The following is a 19,126-nucleotide window of genomic DNA, read 5'->3' as shown; positions in this document are numbered from 1 at the left end:
CATTAGCCCTCTGTTACCTTTTTGGGCTTGAGTAAGAGAAGATACCCAGAATAAGCAAAGAAGTGATTTTTATGAGCATCCCAGGTTGCCCTAGTTCTGCTTCTGCTGCAGCTCTACTCACTTCATTTGTAACTAAGTTGGGTCAGAACGATTTTGAAATCCAGTCAAAATAGTTTTAATGATAAGCAGGCAAAAGAAGGAACCCATCCAGGTACTCTAACATTATCTTCTAATAGCATTCCAATGAGCTGGTAAAAAAATGGTGGCGTTTTGTCCCTTTCAGGATGTCAACACAGACAGGAGTCCAGCTTGCCTACCTCCTGATATTTAAGAGATTTAAGAAACATAAGGGGCACCGAGGAGGTACAAAGAACCCCAACTACTAACAAGAACATTTAGTTAGAGGATTAGAAGTTGATTTAAAAATGTTAAACATTAGTCATCAAACTGGTGAGACCTGCACTTCAGTTACAACAAACAACATGAATTGGGAGCTTAGCTGGGTGCCTGAACATTTGATGGGTACTAATAAAGACAACTGAGAACAAAATTAACTTTTTTTTTTCTCCTGGAATAGGTAAAACTGCCATTGGTCACACTGGATTACTGTCAACAGAATGAGCCCCAACAAGCTCAGAGTCAGGATTAGTAACACACTCCAGGGAATGCAAGACATTTGAGAATGATCCAGGTCAAGAACTGGAGAAATGTGTAATATTTATGATAGACAGGCTGAGTGGCAGCCTCCCACACTGAAGTAATTACTGCCCCAGTGTCACTTATTTTATTTTATAACTATACCTTGTCTTGATTTTTAAGGAAAAAATTATTCAGGCAACTTCCAATTGAAACCAGGGAAAATAAGTGTTCTTTCCGGGCTTCTCTTGACTCCTTACTGAGTCCTCAGTGAAAGAGACTACGTATGTGCCAGACTGGCTGGCTGCTTTCTCATTGATGATGAACAGATACGCACTCATCACCATGCCTTAAAAGCTATCACTGCTTTGCTTTATTGCACATTGGTGTACCTCTGATAATTACTGAAGCATCCATTTCAATTGAAGGCTGGCTTATCCTTTTACATTCTGGTTTAAAAGGTTTTGTTCAGTAACTTCAAATTGTTTCAGTATTGAGGAAGTTGACTTTTAGTTAATTCTTGAACAACCGCTTTGTATACCTAAACATCCCTTTGCTAAAGCACTTCAGAAGCAAGTATACTTGGTGGAGTTTTTGTCCCTATCCTGCCATTAGAAGAGCCAAGAGATATTAACACAATATATTTTTCCAGCATGTTAGCTTTCAGCTATTTTTATAAGGATCTGCTTGTTTTGGTCACTCCAAAGAAAAGATCAGTAACTCCGCACTCCAGTGAAACAGATGCCACGTCTAATGTTTTTTTCACAGAACCTTCTGGTTTCTTCTGCAAAGGCAGTAGAAGGAACACCACCACAGCAAGGTATGAAATTTAGAGGACGGGCAGTGGGGTCATTTCTTACTACGGTATTTTTAAAATCGCCGTGATATGCCTATGCTGCACCATATGCTGTACCCTGCAAGGTACTGGAGGCAGTAACATATCCACTTGGCTGCACAGCTATCCACTAGCTACTCAGTCAGGCTTCTGACACGGAGATTAGATCACCCAGCTCTAGCTGGGATAGCTCTGAACTACAATGCAGTAATAGCTGAGCAGGACTGGGAGGAAGTCACTTTCCCCTCCCTTTTTTTTTTCCCTTGAGCAAAGCCTTGCTGCCCTGCTGCTCAATAGCAGTCTCAAGGCTGTCTGTTAACTGCAGCTTATTCTGTTTGTTCCACCCAAGACAAAACAGAAGTTCCACTCGCCAGAGCAGCCTCAGAGGAAGGTATTTCCTGTGGGCAGTCTCTGTTCTCAAACCGAGAGGAACAAAACCAGAGAGCATCTTCACTGAGATCTCTGGGTCATCATTTTAGCAATGTTCTACATGGTAAGGTTTTGTGTTTATTTGTTTTCCCCCACTCAGCTCCTTCCCTGATTTGCTCTTTTGCTGTTTAATATAATATTCTCTTTTCCCTTGCTGTAAAAGAAAAAAAGGAATCACAATTGCAAAATCTCATAAGGTGCTGGTTTCTTCTCAGCTGTACTCTAGTAAGATTTTTCATTGCTGCTGATCAGTAATGTCCCTTTTGCTCGTGTCCTGGACATGGGAAAGCAGCCTTGTGTTGTCACAGCCCCAGCGACAACTGAGGAGAACATGTGAACTTCTGTGTCCTCAGCTTACCTTGTGACACATAAAACCACTATTCGCTTGTCTTACACATCTTTTAATCTGGGGGGCTTTGGGAAGTTGGAGTCAGAGACTCAATCTAATTACTATACTAATTTTTCTGGGCAAAAGCAGGCCTGTCTTGCCAGACCATTCTAAATCATCTCACTGTAATTGACAAAATACCTGTTAACAACACATTGTTTCTTATTTGAACCCAAAGTATCCTCTATTATTCTCTGCTTGTTTGCACATTTCTCTGCCTTGTAACCAACAGCTGTCCTGTGTGCGGTACATAGGGACAAGCCTTCTTGGGTGTTCCTGGAGCATCTGGCATAAGGGTTCCAGGCCTAACTGCTACTTTTGGCACTAGAAATACCGATCAGAGCACATGTGTTTCACTGAAGCAACATTTCTGCAAGGACCACTGAGACACTGACACACACAGATTTGACATTTGTGTCCATTTTACTACAGCCTACACAAGATTAAAGGCTTAAGTTTCAAATCTCTCTTATGATCAGTATTTTCAGTTGCTACCATGAAACCATACCTTGCACATTCAGATGACTTTACAAGAGAAATCTCACTGCATTTGCAAACATATTTCCCCATAGATTTTTTGATGGCTCTTCCAGAAGGGGGTACAACTGGGGTTGGTGGGAATCAAATTAAAGTTAAGCAATTTTTTAAAAAAATCAAAATTTTAGTCATAAATTCAAAACTGAGCCTTTGGTAACACTCTTCTGTTGGCTTAAACTCAAACTGAAGCATTACTGAGTTCTTCTGAAGTAAATTTACATAAAACCAAACTTTTGTTCACAAGTTCTACTGCACTTCAGCTGCCATCTTGATTTAAGTGCTAAGCAAAAAGAGGAACAAAATCCTGCTTAGCAGATCGGTGACAGCACAGAGGAGACATGCTATTACTTGACTGAGAGGAGCTTCTACTTCTATGCATGATTAGCTGCTGCTACTTACTTTATCAATGTAACTGTAATAAAGTTCTAACTTGAAAACAAATTAAAGGAAATATTAGGTAACTTAGAACAGTTTTAGCTGGATCTTAATTTTATGTACTCAAAATCCAGGTAATGTTTCAGCCATGCTAATTGTTTTTCTTAGGTCACTTCAGCCTAACGACCTGGTTCCCTTAACCTGATTGAGACACGATTTCTTGAACGAAATAATGTCTCCACATCAATTTTTCTCTCCAAAACATACAGGCTTGCAGAATCAACATCATCTTCTGTAATTTTATGAGACAAGATATGTTGTTGTTATAAAAGGAGATTCGAACCAGCCAGTTCACCCCATGAGGGCTGTCTACTGAGAGCAATCAAAAGTTGACAGATGCTATGGGATTTTCAGCCAGATCTTACAATGGGTGCATCTGAACTCAGGGGAAGTAGTTTGTATGACTGAAGTCAATACTTATTTTGATAGTGATTTCAGTGGACACAGGATCACTGACACTACTTTAGGCAAAGTCTATTCCATCTTATGCAGTGATTTTACTGATCCAAGAGCTGCTGTCTATAACAGCAAGTCTCTTCCCCCCAACAAACCATGCTGTCAATGTCAAAGTTGCGAACACTGAAGCTGTACAGATTTCTTGCCTTTCATTTTTATTGTACATTAACGTATACCATTTTATCCAGTTTGACATTATTATCTGCTTTAATCCAAGTAATTAAATCAAAACATAAATCCCCATTCCGAATTCCAGTCTGGTAGCACTACTTTGAAACTTCCTGAAAACTCCATAAATCATACGAAAATTAAATATATTTTTGTTTTTTTACACAGGCAAAGAGATAAACTTGTAACTACTCAGCACAAGGGGCAAACATGTCAACTTGAATACTCGACACTGCCACTGATTCTACTACTTCTTTGGGATCTTCTTTGAGACTGCTTGCCATAGATGTGAGTTCTGCATGGCAAGGTCCTCATAAAGGCAGCAAAAATGAAATGGTGGCAGCAGTATTGCCACTGCTGTTCACAGAACAGCTCCTCACGTTTTGACAGTGCCAGGCAGGCTCAAGTTGGAGAAAATGCCACTGATAATTGCTGTTGCATTTTGGTTTTATGGTGGCAGATATAAGAAGCAAGATTCTTGTGAGCTGTAAGCGGTTCACCCCCTAAAGCAGCAATATGGTAAAGTCCAGCTAAATGAGCAAACCGTGAATCTTCTTCTCGCAGCTCCGAATCTCTCCCCGCATCTGCGTGCGAACCCGTCCCAGTTTCCTTGCCTGCTGCCTGCCATCCCTGTGACAACATGCAGCACTGCCTTACCCACAATGCACCCTCGCGCTGGCACACACACCCGACCGGCGCACACACACACAATCACACACGCTCTCCCAGTCTTCCCGAGGCGACAACGCACACACTCACACTCGCGTCGCTACTTACACACGCAAAGCCCCCCTCCCGCCGAGGAAGCCAACTTACCCCCAAGTTACATCTCATTCAAAAGCCTAGTCCTCCTCTGCAACCGCCTCGGCTCGCCTGCCTCCCTTCTGCTGCAGAGAAAGGCCACAGATATCTGCGAACACTTCTAGGCAGAGCCCAGCCAGTGCAGAACAAAGGCAGCCGGGGTTGCCTTCATCTCGGCACAAGGCAGCCAGTAGCTATTTTCAAGCGTGTTCGCTCTCCCCCCTCTGAGGGCACCCTGCTCTGTTTCTCCCTCTCTCTCTCCTCTTTGCCTGTCCAGCTACTGCACAACACACATCAATTATTCATTGCTTGTCTCCCGGTTTCCAGGCAAAACCAATCACAGATGGAGTCTTGCTAATGGGCTCATGCCGTACTTGCCAACAGGCTATTTGTGCTCAAGCTACAACCCTCTAGAGACAATAAAGAGAATCAGGTTAAGCTTTAAAACTTCACACGTACGCGAACAGATCTAAACCGGCAATATACATGTAAGCATCCCTATGACATTGCTTAGGAGTACGTCTTCAGCACACAGCATGGCAGAAGGCTGCTTTAAATCTTCTGAAAGGGTTTTAAGAAAATCAAACACTCAGAAAAATCTCACCTCAGCTGCATGTTACTGATAGTGATGGTTTTCTTTTCTGCCTCTAGTGATCCATCTCTTGCTTTCCCATTACACCTCTCCCTCCTTCTCCCATACTCATGCACGCACACACACACGCACGCACACGCAGCCACTTTGCCAGAAGGAAGAGAGAGAAAGAGAGGAGGAAAAAAAAAAAATACACCCAGGCAGCTCACATTTCAAACTTGCAAGGAGGGGTGGTGCTTAAAACGCGAGGACAAAGCCTCTCTCTCTGGCACCCAGCCAAAATACTAAAATAAATCCCCCCGATCAATTAATTGGCAGCAACACTTGTTCGAGCCCGCGTAACAAACCGCTGAGGGCACCGGGGCTCAAAAGTCTTTAGATTTGGGAAATCTTACGCACTTGTTTCCCCCCTGCCCTGTTTGCTGAATGCTGTTGACTAAATCCATCAAACTAGTCATGCTAATTAACGTCCGGAGCAGCCCCGGCGGCGGCGGAGCAGCCACGGCTCGGGCAGCCCCGTGGACGGGAGTTTCCTTCCGGACCGGCCGCCGCCCGCGCCGGGCAGGAGGCACCGGCGGGGCCGGGCCCGCGGCGGGCGGCCCGACGGGGTGGCGGAGCGGCGGCTCCGCCTGCAGTCCCGAGGGCGACTAGCACCGGGGGCGCGTCCGCGGGGAGCGCAACGAGCCCCTTCGGCGCAGAGACCGAGGGAAACTGAGGCACGCAGGCAGTCAGGGGCTGCAGGCCGGAGCCGCTACTGCTCCCGGGATTGTCCGGCTCGGGCTCACGCTTGGGATAGGTTTTATGAGTTCAGACCTACACCTCAGCCGGCCGCCCACTGCCCCGAACAGCATCACCCTCTCCCACGCCACTCCGAGTTCAGCGCTGCCCAGGGAAGAGTTTTAAACAAGTTTCACAGATCAAACTGTACCACAACGCAACCTTTAGCGGACAGCGTTTTCAGCTGTCAGTGTCGAAGAAAAGAACAGGAAGCTAATGTGACAATTTTTTTGCTCCCTCTCAGAGGGAAAACTGGCAGTTTAAGTTGTGACCAGCCTAACACCAGCCTTTTCCTGCCAACCTCCTGCGGTGGGGAGCCACTTCCTCCCCCGGCACAACCTGCACGAAGTACCTCCACCTCTTAAAGGCGCACCCGGCCCTTTCGCAGATCAGTCAGCCTGCAGGCTCCAGCGAAAACCCAAACAAAACGCAACAGCAAAAAAGGAGGGATTAAACAAAAATACCGGCTCCTCAGCAAAATTCCTTCAGAGAAAAATTGGCCCCAGCTTTCCTTGCCATGCTTACAGTCACTTCAGCGTGCTTCAAAAACACCTTAGCAGGGAGAGTCTGCAACATGACAGACTGGAGCAATAAACTATCACAGATATCAAAGAGCAGCTCTTCTCCGAAAAATTATTCCAGAAAAAAAAAGCATTGTCAGATTTCATGTTCCTTTTTTTTTTTTTTATTCCCAGGGAATCCACTTCAAACAAGTGAAAGGTAAGCGTGCTTTTCCCCTAACTTCCACTTCTGACGTGTGATGAGCTCAAGGTCAGCCTGTCAGGGTTATTGCTTTCTCTCCTCAGCTGTCAGACTAAGCAGTATTGCAAACCAAATCCTCTGTAACACTTGGGCAACCTCAGAGCTGCACCAGCCTGACCAAAGGAAGACTCTTGACAACACGGCTGCTACAGGTGGTACAAAGCACAGTGCGGGGCTGGTACCCATAGCAGGTGGGCTCTCCGTACAGAGCGGGCAGGCCTTCAGCTAAGTCCTCAGAGAGCGAGGTGGACAAACGGGGCTTCTGGAACAAAATGCACTTCCCATTGCACCTGATCAAATCTGAGATTCAGTCACAGAAAAGTACGGAAACTCTTACAACTGTTTTTATCGCCTTTCAGAGTGGATGGATGCTTTAAAGAGCCGTAAATTATCCAGCTGGGCTGGCAGAAGAGGTAACAGCAAGCAGGAGTTTAGAGGACTGGCAAAGCAGTAAAGAGAAGTGTGCTAATAATCCCAAACAAGGACCAAAGTCCCTACTAATGTAACTGCACTGAGTACAGACTTGGGGGATGTGAATGAAATTTATAACTGACTGTAAGTCAATATCAATTTCAAACAGACACAGAATGCACAATTTTGTGCTTGTTTCAGGTTTTACTAGATTTACAAAATCCATAAGCTATCACGGTGGTATTTCATATTTTGAAAAGACACACAAAACAACAAGAACGTATCAGGCAGCTGGGTCCCAAATACTGAGACTCACTCCTTCCTCATACAAGCCTCAATGAAATCTTATATTCTGAGGGAAAAATAATCTTATTACTTCCATATAGAAAACTTGTATTACCCAGTATCCTATGCTTTTTCTTCTAAATACCACCATAAGTAAGAGGATTGACTTTTTCCCTCTCTGCAATTAAACACTCTTCCTAGTGTAACAGTGTAAGTTTCTCTTTTAAGCTGCCTGTCTTTTCAGCGGAAGTGGTTTAGAGTAGACAAATCACTTATCTAAAAATTATGTACTTACTTCTCCTTTGACAAATCTTCAGCAGGTTTCTAATCCCACCCTGCCACTTGAAATATCACTTTCTGTGATGACATTTGAGTCACAGTTGTCAGAAGCATCAGGCTCTGTAGTTAAATGGATTAAATGACACTTCATAGCATGCAGTATTTTCAAGAAGGAGTGGTTTATCATTTGTAGAAATTAATCATAACAGTTTTTTCTCTAGGGCAAATTCCCAATCATTTTTAAAGATTACTATGTTTAAGCCCCACTGACAGCAGTATGTCAAATTACATCACAGGGAAGGTTATCTCAGGCAGTTATTACTATTAACAAGAAGCACTGAAGACATCTACTACTGGGAGGAGTAGGTCCGCACTGGGAAGCAACTTTTAGATGCAGCACTGGAAGTGCAGACTCTTTGGCTGTGCTTTGTGCAGCTCTGTGGAGCCCCAGGGGTCCCACTGTCAAGTGCTATGCTTGAGCGGCTGCTCTCCCATGGGGCCAGAAGGGGAGGTGGGCTGAGGTTGGGGCATTGTTCAGTCCTACAGGGGGGAAAGAGGAGACACTTATTTGGGCCACCTCTAGCTGATTAATGAGAAGATTTCAAAGCCACATTTACCTCAAAACAGGAGGCAGTGATACTACTGATCAGTCTTCTCTAGTCTTACTCCTGTCAGTTACTGCTTGGCAAAGAAACACACCACCAGCACATCCATGGGGTCCTGCTCTTTGCTCTCCATGCAAGATGCTCCTCTTTCAAGCAGTGTATTTTAAAAAAGTCACAAGTCTATTCTTAAGTTATGATGGTGCAAGAGACCTGTATGTCCATGGAACACTGATTTGTATGGCAAACAAGATAACAATGTGGACAGATTTGTACGGTCAGGTGCCTTTGACTGCCTGACATAAATGGCATGATGCTTATCTTCAACTAGTTCAAGTGAGATAGCCTTTGTTGCTCTACCTCCTTGCCCCTCTTTGGTGATATTGCAAAACTACATACATGAATACCTGTAATAAGGACACAGACCACCAAGAGAAGAAGGAAAGGGTGCAGAGGGGTGGAGATCAAACCCCCATTCAGATACTTCAGTATCAAGTAGACTGTACTAGAGGTGGGGGCATACCACCGTGTTCTACTGTAATTTCATATGAGAGGTGCACAGAGGAAAAAGTAGAAAAGTAGTTTAGAGAAAGAAAACAGAAGGGGTGAGGAAAGTAGCTGTAATACCAGTTATTGCCCACTGAGTCATAATATAGCCCCTTAGCAATGCAAATTTTCTATGACCAAAGATTTAAAGGTTTATCTTGGGGACTGATCTCTATCCATCATGGTTTTGCTCCACTGCTGAACACAGCAGGGTAGTTCCTTACAACATTTGCCTAGAGCAGTTATTTAGCCAAGAATTAGTTCCCTGGATATGTATATATTTTACTGTTGATTCAAAGGATTCAAAAAACTCTTTAGAAGGCTTACAATTACATAGCTGAAATACATGGAATACATGGATCAGTGGCCTTATGGATTTTTCCTAATGTTTCACAGCAGGTAGAGTCAGTTGAAGCTGTTACAAATCACAGGGCTGCTTCCCAGTTAGAAACCAACCATGTACTGGGGGGGGAAAAAAATAGTCCTTTTGAGTGCATCAAGTGTCTTTCACGCATGACCCATTTTTCCAGAATCAAACTAACTCCATCCAGAGAGAGGTGTAAGAAGAAAACCCAGTGTAAAAAATGAAGTTAAAAAAAAAAAAAAAGGGACTCTTTTATGTGGTTTCGTCCTGCCTCGGTTAAGTGAAAGATTACTCCATTGCAGAGACTACTATAACTGAAGTATCCACCTTGGGCCCCTTCTTTATAAAACAAAGGTAGGAAAGTTACAAAATGTAACAACACAGTATTTCCTTTTCTCCTGCCACTCATGACCAGTGTTGCATGTGCCCATGGTAGCTAAATGTTTTGACACACCTGGAATCACTGAATGCTGTTTTGGATGCACACAACTACCCCGACTGAGACACTCACACCTTCTGAAAGGGACTTAAGCCATATTTAATTTTCAAAGCCATGGAAATGCTCATGTTCTTTTTATTTCATGAAAATTTGTTCCTTTGAACCTATGCAGTGGCTCAGGATAGGCCTGTGGGTTCTGTCATGAAAAACACCTTTGTCAACTGCCATAATCTTTAGAAAAGGAGGTCTACCTTAATAAAACTATCTAATCAGATGCAATTTCACGATTTTCTGATCTCTATTTCCTTCCTTCCTTCCTTTTTTCCTCCCTTCCTTCCTCCCTCTCTTCCTTCCTTCAACTAAATGTCTTTATGACATTCAGGAGAACAAAAAGATCTATAAAATTACAATGAAATACAAGGGGAGGGGAACCCCAGAATTAGAAAGTGAGGTCACATTCATCATGTTTATATCTTTGGTTCTTGCCACAGCTATACTTTTATAGAAAACTGAGATGCAAAAGTAACCAAACCATGCAGAAATAAAGAATGAAGTACACTAAGGAAAAATCACATCTGTAATGTAGGATGACAGTCAGAAGAAACGCTTTACAGAACTAAAAGAGAAATCCCTGCACAATGACAATATCAGTTCAGAGTTGTCTCCAGCACTATTTCACCTGCAGCAGAGCTACTGCCATTGCCTCCTCCCACCTCAACTTGTCCGTTAGTCAACTCTAAAGACAGATAGAACGCACCCCACCTGTGATGCTCTGCACATCTTTTACTGCATCTATTCTGCTACAAATAATAAGATGTTTAAAACATGTGGAAGCGTTGTCATTTTCCCAAATTTTAGAGATGTCTTAACTTTTAGATACTTCCACTCAAACTCCTTGGTAGAAATGGAGCACGGCAGAAATGCCTTCAGTGCTCATCTCACTTTCACTGCACCTGAACTACAGTTCGTGACATCTCTTCTAACAAATCAGACAGAGAAATTAACTGAAGTCCTTTCCATATTAAATCCAGTTTTTCAGCATGATCAAGTGGATTTCGGACACATTTTTCACAAACTTTAGGTTAAATATTTTTATGCCACATCTTCCAAATTGCCCAATTTTCCTCATATAGTGTAGACACTTTCGGCCTGCTACTGCTTTGGGGAAACATCTGATCAACTGTTTCTTTAGATTTCAAGCTACTCTTTTAGGATTCTCAGCATTTTTGAGCTACTCAAGATTATATTCTTAGTCAAAATTTTTTGTTTTTATTGTTTTTATTATTTTTTATTATTTATTTTGATTATTTTATTTTATTGTTTTTATTGGGTGCGCAGCCATTCACATCTGAAGCCCCACCTCTGGCAAGCTGTGGGTTAACTACAGTTAAGTTTCCTCTCTTCCTTGCTTACCTGATCAAGGGTATAAGGAAGCAGCTCTGAAGACAGCAATCTAATCAGGTCTAACGGAAAGAAGGCAGAGAGCTATCAGAACTGCAGCTTGTGAGGCTGTGTAGGACTAAAGGCAAGCAAAAGAATAAAAGAAAACTGAAGCTTGGAAAGTAAAAGCCTTGCTAATGCTGCTGGACATGCCTTATTCCAGCCCTGTCCTTGAAGCGGTGCTATGGGCTGGGCTGCTCAGGCTTTCTGAGGAGCAGCTTAATTTCAGTTGTCCTCTCCTCTACATTATCTTGTTGGCCCCATCTTATTGAGCTGCCTCTAATCTAAAACTGGTTTTGAGAGGAAAACCTAGGCTGTTTGTTTATATCCTTTTTTAATTATTATTTTTTAAAACCAGTCCACTAAAATATCAGTACTGAGAAGGAATATGTGATACAAACATCATGAATGGGACATAAATTCAGTAAAAGAAGATATGTCCTTCATTAGCCACAGTACTTACACTCTATACATAAGAAAGTTAATGACTGAGCTCTTTTTTCTGTGCTATGAGTGAACTGTGAGAGCATTCAAATAAGAAAGCTGAGAAGCAGTGAATAATAATAATAATGAAAACAACACTGAATGTCACTTTCTCCAAGACAACTGTGGAGTTTAGAAAGCCATTAAAAGTACATATAGATATTTAATGATGCCATACCTAGCATATGAGAGGTTACACAAACAAACAAATAGAGAAAAGTCAAAAGTTACACATGAAAAGTTACAAATTGGTGGCTATGCATCACTGTCTTGGAAAGCTTCCATTCTGGAATACAAAGACATTCATCATTTGGAGGCCAGCTCATGCTTCCAGCTTTGTATTTAAACAAATCCATGTACCATCATCGTACACTTTTTAGATCAATCTGCCAGAAAGCCATACAGACTTATTTTTAGCGATCTGTGAGATAAACTACAGTTTAGCTTGCAAAGTGGCCTAATAAGGCAAAATCCTCCTGGTGAAGACCAAATGCAGTCACTGTCACTCTCCCCCACCCCATACGCTACTCAATCTCTACAAGCGTCCATTAATTTTCCCCACTTACCACGGAGGATTACTGCACTAGCAACAATGAGACAGAACTAGAGGGATCTTTATCATTTTGTCTGTTTTGATGATCAAATATACTGTGATTTCAGAAGAACGGAAATGCTTTGAAATGAAAGTGGTTTTGCTCAGATTTGTCAAGGAAACATTTTGGTAGACAATAATTTTAAGAGAAACAACAGCTTAATATTGGGTTTTGCTTTCAGAAACTTGCAAACTGGCTCTCAGTCAACTCCAAATATTTCAAGATCTCATGTTACTTCAGTGCCATGTTCCCTTCCACCATGCTGGCAGTGCAACAAAGCTTTAAAGTGGATACAAAGGACTCTCAGGGAGAATATGTATGTTTAAGTATTAGCAAGGATCTTCTCATAACTAAAGATGTTCCAAAATCCATTAGATAACTTAGAATCTGAGAAAAGTACTCATTTTGACATGTTGCTGCTTGGAGCGGAGGGGGGGAATAATTCTGAAACAATTTATAAGAGCAAGATTAAATACAGCAATTAACATAGGCTTCTATCTTTAATAATTATTCATATACCTGTTTAGCTGATTATAAGTCATAGCTCCAGGCTGTCTGCCTGCACTGCTAGGACACAGAGAGCAACCTTTGCTAAATTGACTCCACTGGCTATGCTCATGCTGCAAGAGCTGTTTTCAAGGACAGATGTACGATGTTATATGGGTAAAGAGATGAGCAAATTAAAGATGGGTGTTCTGTCAGGAAAAAGACCGAAGAACTTGTGTCAGCATTTCCCCACATTAATAGGACCTCAGACTTTTAACCCTTCAACACCTATTACTTAAAGAAACACTTTCCTCATACAGATAGCACATTTGCATCTTCTCAAATAAAATCATGAAAACACAATCACCCAGAACAAAGGCATGCACTATAGATAAACATATATCTATATATAGATGCACGGGAATTCATGAAAAGCTTTTAATCCTTCTTAAACTGTGATTAATTTTAAAGCATCATAGCTCGTAAGTTGAAAAAGCTGAGAACAGTAGAACATGAAGTTACCAAAACATATTACTGCTGCACAACACAAAAGTTATCCTTCAATGTCACTATATACAACACATTGCTTTGGTGGCTGTTCAGTTCTCTTCATTGAGAACTGAACAGTTCAAGACAAATGCTTTAGAATGGGAGATCTGATGATGACCTATTTACCTTGAAGCCTTCAAGGTGAAAACCAAGAATTTTGCATGTTACCTTAAGCTCTAAGTATGGTTTTGCTTTTTGTTTCATATTGAAATGCACTGGTAAGTCATATTTAAATCCACTGGTAAGTAAACATTAGAGCTAAACATGTTCTTCAAAATTTTAACTAGAAAACTGCATTTTTAATCAGTTAATTTCTTTTCATTTTTTAAAGTACTTAGACAATACACACTGAAGCACCTCCCCTTTAACTACAAAAGCTGAAATGAAAGTTCAGCTTGTGAGACTGACTTAAATGAAGAAGTACAATCTGGAAAAGACACTAGAAATTAAAATTTCGGATACTTCAACTTGAGAAAACATAACTAGATCTGATTTTCTAGAAGTGCTACATGTCCTGCAGGTAAGAGTTAAGCATCTTCAACATATTTCCATTTGAGCATCCAAGAACTGATGAACTACAGGTCATTAGTCTGCTTTGGGAATTGTGGCCTGCATCACCACAGGTCTTGATTCTTGACCAAATGGTCACTGTCAGCTCTCCAAACTATTTACTGACTACTGCGCCTTTATCATCAACATTTTAAACTAAAAGAGATGGCAGGTTATTTAAACAAGGCTTAATACATGTTAGTGTTACTCTGCAGGCCACTTATCTTGGTCTGGAGGACTGGTGCCTGCAAAACAGTCTTTAAAATGATTCACATCAGAAATCTTTCTTAAAAAGATGTAATATACTTTCATACCTGCAAAGAAAAATTAGATTCAAAGCAAATTGCTTATACCAAAGGCTGGAGAAGTAGAGTTACAAAAGTGAAATTTCTTTTTACTTTGGGAAAGTGAATGGCAGACATATTTACAGAAACATGTCAGTGGAAAAAAGACTCTGCCTTATGCTTAAAGATAGTTCTGTGATGAGGGATTCTGATACTAAACCTTCACAAGGCAAGTACTTCCAAGAAGGAAAGATAAAGATCCTACAGTGCCTCACATTTCATCAAAAACATTTAAAACCATTTTCCATGCCAGACACATGCCACTGACTGCAAGCCATCTCCTGGTAGCAAACTACTTCAAGACCATGCCACAAGTTTCTTTTTCCACGAGAACAGACTTTTTCTTGCCTTCACCATGAAAGCAACCACAGTTTACTTCATTATTTTTCTCATTTTTGGTAGCAATTCGTCTATGGAAAAGATTTTAGGAAGGACGGGAGTAGGTGATGACTCTTGCTTCAGTTTTGCTATTGACTTCTACAGAAAACCATATAAGGTAACACTTCTGACTCAGTTCATCTCCATTGATCCGTGCCCCCTTCACCAACCTCAGTATGAAAAAAAACTGACACGCACACACATTCTTGTTTTTTCTGTTGCAACTTAAATTACTGAATATGGTTTCCAAACTAAAGTAATGGATCAGTTAGGAAAATTATGAAATACCTTTAAATTTGGATTTACTTAAAAAAAAACCACAAAACAAACCAAAAAACAAACAAACAAACACACACACCCCCTCCAAACAAAAAAAAACACAAAAGAAGACAAAAGAAGAAAGCCCATTCAAGTATACAAGTAGTTCCTATACTCCAGGAGTATAAAAAAATCCCATCAATTTACAATGAACAAAAAAAGAAAAAAAGCACATTGATCAAACCAACATTCTGTTTTAAGTATTACCTCTGCCACAGGGAGAGTCAGTCAGGCTGAAGATGTATGAGTCCAATGTAATTAATATTCATATAACTAATCACTGGGGTTACACCATTGCTCACAGACCCAAGAAAGAGTAGAATAGCATCATTAACAGAAATTATCAATACTATTTGCTAACTTTTAGCTTTAAGAATACAACTACATTCTTAAAACTTAGACACTGCCTCATATAACAGCAAGAATGATTTATGGGCATTCAGCAAGGAAAAAAAAGGCATGAATCCCTACAGAACACCACAGGAAGTCAAGTAATGACCCTAAACCTACTAAAATGTGGAACATAATTTACATGATTCTTATAAAATATTTATGTTACTTTCAAAGTATTGACTGAGATATCTGATTTCATCAAAAACATCAAAACATTCTCTAAATAATTACATCAGATTAAAGAGCTGATATTTAAGTAACAATGCTCTTTGAGGGTAGTCATCCTGCAGGCAGAGGAATGCAAAGGTAAGAAAAAACAGTGTGGGAAACCACTCCTGTGCTGTGGTTAATATTACCGAGCATGACTCTGTCAATCAACTGTAATGCAGGCCAGCAAGTAAGCTCAAACACAGACTGGAAATCTGAAGGAAAATCCATACGTTGTTTTAACTTTTGCATTTAACTGCCAGAGCAGCAAGTGGTGTCCTTGGAAGTAGCAGCAAAGACAGGGGGAGCAGCCACTGCTGCTCCTGCCTTCTGGGAGGGCAGAGCTGAGAGGTAGCAGCATGGGGAAGGAAAAGCTGCCAAGATTGAGGTGTGTTTTGGGGAGCAGCCACACTGGGGTTTCCTGCAAATTAGACCAAATTCTCCCAAGTAACGTAGCACATTTTCCCTTTTATGCCTGTAAATGCAAAAAAAAAAAAAAAAAAAAAAAGAAAAAGAGACACAGAAAAGAAGGCACTCTTGGCCAGAAACTTATGAAATAAAAGCAGTACCCAAACCCCAATACATTTGGTTATATTTACAAAGACAGTCAACAGAGAAGAGAAAAAGGAAGGAAGTCACTGTGTCGCCATTTGAGCCCTGTTTGGAAGGAATTCAACGCATTAACTCAATCGATTATACTAGTGCATAACAGCAAATCCACTGCTTGTCTGCTATCCTCACTCCAGGGAATAAATGAGCGAAAAGCACTGCTGGTATATTCCAAAGACAGGAGGTGAGGAAGTCACCTTGCTCTGAGAGGTGCACTAGTGGGTGCTGATACAAAGCCCTTGGTTCCCTGTGACAAGCCTGGCTCCCTTCTGCCACTGACTGCACTGCCCTGAACCTAGTCTCATAAAAATATGATCCTTAAAACTGAAATGTTTGGTTAAATTTGGTTTCCGACTGCTTTCATGCAAGAACTCACAGTGGTAAACTGCAATTAGTGCAAAAGATCATGGAATTGAGTTAACACTGTTCATTTCCACCAGAGGTTCACCACTTCTAGGAAGAGGATATCAAATCCAAGAGGAAGCCTCACAACTACTATAAATTATTTATCCTCTCTCTCCAAAATGACAGTAGCAGAAACAACTGTGTGATGAAGGTAGTTGGGAGATTCAAGACAGCAGTTCTTAGTTCTCTGACATGGTTAACTCAGTTCCCACCTCTTCCTCTCCAACCCTTTTGCCCTCTTTTCTGTCTATCTGGGTTACAAGTTCTTCAAAGAAAGGATCTTCAAAAAGTGTACAGAGTTTCTTAGTGAAAGTGGTCTTGATCTTATATTGGACTTTTGAAACCAACACCACAACCAAGTAGCCCTGCATCAGTGCACCAGAAAAAAAACCAAATACTAGATCCTTTGCAAAGTTCTGCACTTTTCTCTTTGCTGGTGACTGCACCACATGAGGTTCCTTCTTAGGATATAGAGTACTCCTACTACAGCTAATACTTGGGATAACAAATATATGTCTATCTAATTAACAGATTGAAGCAAAACCTAAGGGGTTTGTTAACTTGTTTAAAAAAGTAACATTATCTAAGAAGTCCAGGAGTGATATACTTTTTCCTCTAAAAAAGTTTCATTGTAATCAAGGATGTGACTGTAACAATTGAGTACCAGATTTTGTTACCTTGGTTAAGTGGCCTTTTGCTACAGTATGGGCTGTGATATGGCCTGGGTTACCTTGTTACCATCAGTACCTGGTCTGCAGCACATACAAAATCAGGTCACTGGTCACAGTTCAAGTTTACAATGCCTACATTGTCAAATTTGTTATCTTGAGTTTGAAATCTATTTTGATCAAGAAGTAAAGGACTTAAACCAAATACTGCCTAGTTAATTTGTTCAGACCTAAACTACTTGTTAGGTTTGCTAAATTTTTGCCCATGTTGAAGCTGTCCACAGCTCAAGAGAATTCCATACCCAGGGATTCCGCTTTGACAATTTTTTTAAATAACCTTTCACTGTACACCTGTCATCTAATGCTTAATAAGCTCTTAATCAGTAGGTTGCACTCCTGAAACATTATTCTTTACCCGCAATTTGGAGTGCTTCTCATTTAATGTTTTGGCTTTCTGTTGTTCTTCTTTTCTTTTTCCCTCCCACTAAAAATCTTTAAAATAGTTACTTAGCAGGACTGATCAAAGCATGTCATTTGCACTTCTGCAGACCAAGATGTAACAAAAGAACACCTCATGGTTGTCAACAACATGCACATACAAACCCACTCTCCCCATACAATTTTTTAATTCAATTTACTGTAAGTGATTAAATTCTAATTTAAATTGCTGACTTTACATCAGCAAAGGTTTGTCTTTGCCACTGGCTGCTTTTTATTGGTGTCTCCCCCATGGAATAAATCCAAGATTTTTCTCTGACATCTTCAGAAATGAAGTTCTTTTAATCTTAAGTTACCTCTACCTAATGTCATCAATATTCAATATTCCAAATATTCTACCTGTGACAACCAAGAAAACCCTTAAGTTTTCCTTCCCTCCAACTAAACAGTAAAGTCACCAGATCAGGTCACGTAACTACTTCTGATCTAAAAAGATCCCAAGTGGGACAGCAAGCAACCCTTAGATAGTAGAGCAAGTGACACTCTTGACTAAGAGACATTCAGAATATTCACACAGAAGATCAACAAGCAGCACACTTTTAAGTGCATACTTAAAACCGGCACTCAGTATCCCCCACGGAGTTCAATAAGCAGAGCAATTTCTCACCGTCTGTGCATTAAGAGCCAAGACAAGGGAAAAAGTTTCCATTGTATCTAGTAACAAAAACTGTTTGTGCATACATTGGCCTTTCAGGCATATGTGGTCTTACACTTTGTCACTTCAGAGCAGATGCTTAATTGGGAGGAAGCAATTTTAAACATCTGTAGCCAATATCTGAGAAGCTAGATGAAGACCACACAGAGCCTTGAGGAAATTAAAAGTGTATGCAATTATGTCACTTCCTAGACTGCATATTTAGGAGAATTAAAAAACAACAAACAAAACCAGCAGTTTCAATAAAGAACCTTCAAAATCCTTCCTCTCCCCTCATTTGCTTTCCTCTGCCTCAGAAAAAAAATCAGGTACTTTAGGAGATGAAAGCCTATTAACAGCAACCAAGGTTTGACCAACAAGAGACATGGCATCCCCCAAAGGAAAAAGAAGGGAATAAAGACCAATTTAGTATCAAGCCTTTAATCCCTCAGGGAAACAAGCAAAAGAGTAAATATTTAGAAGATGAACCATTACTTAGTTCTAGTGTGTCTCAAATGTATTGCAATAACTCGGGTTTACTGAATACACCTGCAGCATATACAACAGCAAAAAGTCTTCTGCCAAGAAAAAGCCAGGGAACAGTCTCTCCAGAATCCAAGTTCCTAGCTTGCAACAGCACTGTTGGTAGTACCCCCCAGAACAGGGCTGCCTCCTTATTTCTAGTTACATCTTTCAGAAGCCAAGTTCTTTACTTCACAGAAGAACCTTGAAAAGGAAGACTATTCAGCTAAGCTGCTTTCTCCTCGGGTAGCTGCTACAGTCGCAGAGAAAACAGAAAATGAGGTGACCAAACACATCAGTTCCATGAA

The 19,126-nt window shown here is 40.9% G+C and overlaps 1 protein-coding gene across 8 annotated transcripts in view; it reads right to left on the bottom strand.

Annotated features, from left to right (window-relative positions):
- ZMIZ1 (zinc finger MIZ-type containing 1) overlaps positions 1-19,126 on the bottom strand; it is a 339,908-nt gene that overhangs the window by 82,412 nt on the left and 238,370 nt on the right. Inside the window, exons 1-2 of one of the 8 annotated variants that reach the window (XM_057416421.1) lie at positions 5,290-5,425; positions 4,701-4,771 (exon numbers count right to left, since the gene is read on the bottom strand). The exons of 6 other annotated variants lie outside the window; for them this stretch is intronic. The gene's annotated coding sequence lies outside the window, so the exon portion shown is untranslated. Of the gene's footprint in view, positions 1-4,700; positions 4,772-5,289; positions 5,433-19,126 lie in introns of those variants that run through there. One more of the 8 variants, XM_057416420.1, reaches the window with a different exon arrangement.

This window comes from Pezoporus wallicus, unplaced genomic scaffold, assembly GCF_028554395.1.
Source record: "Pezoporus wallicus isolate ANWC-B61680 ecotype Strahan unplaced genomic scaffold, APGP_CSIRO_Pwel_v1 contig_2012, whole genome shotgun sequence".
NCBI lineage: Eukaryota > Metazoa > Chordata > Aves > Psittaciformes > Psittacidae > Pezoporus > Pezoporus wallicus.
This window is presented reverse-complemented; position numbering and strand designations above follow the sequence as displayed.